This window comes from Mesocricetus auratus, unplaced genomic scaffold (genome assembly GCF_017639785.1).
Source record: "Mesocricetus auratus isolate SY011 unplaced genomic scaffold, BCM_Maur_2.0 Super-Scaffold_15014, whole genome shotgun sequence".
Lineage (NCBI taxonomy): Eukaryota > Metazoa > Chordata > Mammalia > Rodentia > Cricetidae > Mesocricetus > Mesocricetus auratus.
Window position 1 is genome coordinate 67,452,219 of NW_024429186.1, and position 5,115 is coordinate 67,457,333.

At 36.3% G+C, this 5,115-nt stretch overlaps 1 pseudogene; it reads right to left on the bottom strand.

The window, feature by feature from the left end:
* Positions 1–4,078: 4,078 nt before the first annotated feature.
* Positions 4,079–4,590, bottom strand: LOC121139496 (annotated as a pseudogene).
* Between the last annotated feature and the right edge of the window lie 525 nt (positions 4,591–5,115).

Here is a 5,115-nt window from a genome sequence, read left to right on the forward strand (position 1 = left end):
ATGGAGGAGTTAAGCACAAAGTTATAAATTCTCTTTTTCTGTTTTGTCTTGTTTTGTTATAGTGTTTGCAGAGTCCTGAATTCTTTGGGAAGCTCATTGGCACAACTCAAATCAGCATTTAAATCATTCAGAAAGGACATAGGGAAATCATAAACTTTTAAGGCATTCTTTGCTGAGTTTGGGGTTCTGATTAATGCTTTGTCACAGACATGAATAGAGAGAATTGATAATATAATATGTGCAAAATGACAATTATTTAATTCAGTTAATATTTATTTTGTGTAACATTTATTTGGATTGTGGCAATTTACCATTTAAAATTTGGTAATGATTGTCTTAAAACGCATCTGATTACTTAAATGCTTCCTTTATATGAGTGAGAAACCAGAATTTCTGGTCAAATAAATGATTATTCCAGAACTATGAAGGTCATAATACTCCACTCAATCAAAGTCAGAGCAAAGGCAGACATAATGTGGCAGCTGATGGATCTTAAGGACAAACATGCAGAGCAAGAGAGAAATGAGAGCTGTGAACACTGTTGAGGAAGAGCAGATAGTTTCCATAGTAACAAGGAATAATGTTCCATCATGCAAAAGATCGTATTTTGAATGTGTTGTTGAAGATTTAAAAAAAAATAAAAAGTGCTTTAAGGAATTTGTTACAAGAGTGACTATCCAACATCTCAACTGCAGGAGTTAAGGATGCACTTATAATTTTGTTGGTAGGTGGCTTGATTCTAAGACATCTGTATTGGCTTTTAATATGACTGATACCAGTGTTTACCACTGTAACATTTTTATATCTCACACACCTTATAAAATCATGCCTTACATGTATGCACAAAATGTACTTGAGAAAATTAAGCAAAAATTATACTTAAATTTTTGGCAAATGATGGGTATTATTAAGTGTAATGTGCTCACCCTCAAATATAATTAATAGCAAAAATGTACATTAGAAATGGCACTCATTAAATATGCTAAACAATATAGTTTAGAAGTATATTTGCCTACAAGACAAAAACAATCTTTAAAAATGCATAAGCAAATCAAAGTATTCTAAGCTAATTTTCACAGTCTTTAAATATCACCAAAACTGAGAAAATGGACAATGGTGTTTCACTATCTCAAACAATTTAATTAGGATAAATGCGAAGAGAAGCAAGATGAGTCTTTCATTAAGCACTCAGATTATTTCATTAATGTAAGATCAACTGATTTGGAGATTCAATTACATCTTCATTATCCCTTCACAGAAATACCTAGATTGAGAAAAAATGTGTATACTAGGGAAAGAAATAACAATAAGTATAGAAATGAAATGCGTTGAAATTTACAGAAGCAGAAAATACCCCCTAATGTATAAGTATTCTACATGATAATCTTGATTTTATAAGTACTTTAATTATATCTGATACTGAACTTATCATAGAAAAATGAGTAAGAGGACATGATCAATTTGATAATTAATCTGAGAGAGAAAAATATCATTATCTTTATATCACCTATAATTCTGGTTCATTTATTGTTTATAATGCTTGAGTTAATATGACCATTTCTATACAAAATCCAAAGCTATTTTTGTTAACAATGGTTTTCTATTTCTACATACAAATATAGAAGAAATACAATTCTATTCATATATTTATTTGAAAATTTACAGGAACATACTATATTGATCTTGGGTTTATGAAATATAGAATTGCATGTATTAGCTTTCAAGGAGGGAACATAAGTATTAAAGTCAATGGACTACTGACTGAAAAATGGAAATATGTGGGAACGCTGCCAATAAGGGATGCAATGTGGAATTATTTTAAAAATTAGTTCTGACTGGCATAGGTGAAGAGCATTAGGGAGAACAGCCTTACGATGTAAAGAAGAAAATTCTGACAAGTTTCCACACCATTCATATGCCATTCTGATATTTTTGATATTGCAGAAATTTGGAAAGTAATGAAAAGCTTTCAGAAAAAGTATTAACATGTAATTTTATATGTGTTAGTTTGCAGGTTTATAACTCAGAAATCTTTTTTTTCTGATTTCAATTTTTATTATGTTCCAGTAATTAAAACAGTAGCATTGGCATGAAGACAGACAGAAGCCAAAAACAAGACTGGGGCTATACTCTACATGGTGGAATGTTTTCCCACCAAAGGGCAATGTGGAAAACTAGATATCTACATGAGAAGAATGGAAAGTCAGACCCTTAACTTACATTACACACAAAGATTAACTCAAAATGGATCAAAGAGCAAAGCTAAGAGCTAAAACTAAAATTCCCCAAGGCAAGTTATAATTAGCTCCACTGGGTGGGACAATACTTTTATGGATATGACTACCAAAAACTCAACCAGAGTCAACTATTAATGGGCAAGGACATAAAAGGTTTCCTTAAGCAATATGTAAAAGGCAACAAGCATATAAAACATGTGACATCACTAATCAGGGAAATGCCAAACAGAATCACTGGTATACATTCACATCCATATTCTAATGGCCATTCTAGGCCACGAAAAAAGAATGGGAAATAAATCAACAAGGTTATAGGACATTTATAACAATACTTGTGTACTGCTTACAAGAATATAAAATAGTGTGGCTGCTACAAAAATTTGACAGTGCCTCAAAATAGAATTGCCCTATAACACAGACTGCTACAACTGAAGGGGGGGGGGGGGTCCCGGGGATACTTGTATATACATGTTCACAGCAATAGTCAGGAGCTCAAAAGTGGAAACAACCGAGTATCCACTGCTGATTTAGTAGGTAACAAGATAAGGAACATATTACAAAGGAAGGAACTACACTATACACAATGACTGAACCTTGAGGGTATTTTGCTAAAATTAAATTAGCCAGTCCTCATCCCATCCCTGAAAAAAAACCCACATGCTAAGATTGCATTCATACCAGGCACTTACGGTACTCAAATTCAGACACAGGAAATAGAATGGCCATACTATAGAGAGCATGCCAAGGGTAAGGTAGGGAAGGCACACTTTACATTTTGTGAGGAGAGTGAAGAATTCTACTGCAGACTGCACTGAAGTGTGAATGCACTAAACACTATTAACCTATATATATATACACTTTAAGATGCTAAGTTCTGTTATTTATATTTAACTAATAAATTGAAATATAGCTACAAATAAGGTATATAAAATTATTTTGAAAGCAAGCCCAGGCCTATGGATGGGAGATAAAATTATAAAACCCTTCAATGAAGACATAGGAGTAAGTTTCTGTAAGTTTGGGCTGGTAAGTTTAACATGGTTTCTTACAGCACACTGAAAGAAAAAAGAAACATTGTAATTTACCCAAATTAAAACTGTTCTTTAACTCTGTGAGTTCGAGGCTGGGCTGGACCGACAGCCTCAAAAACAATACAGAGAAACCCTGTCTCATAAAAACCAAAAAAAAAAATGTTCTTTAAGCCAAGCATGGTGGTTTGTACCCATAAACTCCAATTCAAGGCTTCATTGTGAGTTCCAGGCCAGCCTGGCCTAAGACCCAATCCCTAAAACACATAAGGGCAACACATAAAAATAGTGTGCTTAGTTGCCAGGTGTTGGTGGCACGAGCCTTTAATCCCAGCACTGGGGAGGCAGAGGCAGGTGAATCTCTGTGAATTCCAGACCAGCCTAATCTACAGACCAAGTTCCAGGACAGCCTCCAAAGCCACATAGAAACCCTGGCTTGAAAAGCAAATCAAAAATCCAAAACCCAAAACAAACAAACAGCATAAAAACAGTGTGCTTCAAAGATAGCATGAGATTGAAAAGGAAAACCAGTGTTTAGGGATGAGGCCCATAACTCATCCAATAAGATTGCGAGTGGAGTAGGCACAGTACACATCACGATCTAGGCAAGATCACAAAGGTTGGAGTAGGAGCATGACCCAGAAAAGACCAGAATGCTTCAGTAGGATGTGATTTGTGGGCCCACACTCCTTTTTGGGCTACAAAGATCTTAAGATGTGGACGTAGGTTGATATTACCCATTATGAGGAGATAGCTGGATTAAATTGAAACCAAGAAACAAATAAGAGTTAGAAGAACCCTGACAACAGGTTCTACGGTACTAATTGTGTCAGTCACATTATGACCTCCTGAATTAATTCCCAAAACACATTAAACTCTTAGCCCATACTTGTTCAATCAAATGTATCTTCTATAAATGACTTCATATGACAGAATCATTCAGAAACAGCACTTATCCATTTTCTTTAGTGTTCTCTGAAGGGAAATCCTGGTCCAGATGTCAAGCAGATGCAGCAGCTACTTTTCCTACGTTGGCTCTTTTCTGCTAAGGACCAGAGAAAATCCGGGTTAATTTTCATCTTGCTTCAATATAATGTTATCAATATCCTTTTCTTCCTCTGAATCTTGATCTGGTATCCAACATTGATCTTTTACACTCAAAAAAATGAATACTGTAAAGCTCTGCAGTATCCTTCCTTCAAACACTGCCGTGGGGATTTTCCTTCCTGGAGCACACAGGCCAACTGCAGTAGACAAGCACCCAGGTCCTCCTTCACGCCTGCGCACGCGCTGCCCTCCACCTTGTCCTCGTAATAGTGGGGCATGGCTGTGCCCGCCGCCCTCGCAACACCGATCATAACTCAGAAATCTTAACTCCATGACTTACTTACTTTATTTATAAAGTGGGACAGCTTTAACAACAGCTTTTCATTTCAAGCTTTGCATTAATCAGTAGTGATGGTTTGCCTTCTTTCATGTGGCTTTTTACAAATCTTATTTAAATTGGAAACAATCTTATTTTACATATCAATACCAGTTCCCTCTCCCTTCCAACCTCCCATGTCCCCACTGACACCCCCATTCCATTCCCCATCCACACCCTAGGGAAGGTAAGGCCTTCCATGGGGGTTATCAAATTAATTTGGGGAAGGGTTTAGGGCCTCCCCCATGAGTCTTTGCTAATAGAGTATCCATATATGGGGATTGGGTTCCCAAATCCATTCCTGCATTAGGGATAAATGCTGCTTCCAATACTAGAGGCTCTACAAGACTATGCAGGTCTCCTACCTCACACCCATGTTCAGGGGGCCTGGTTTGGTCTAGTTCCCCAGCTGTCAGACTGCAGTTCA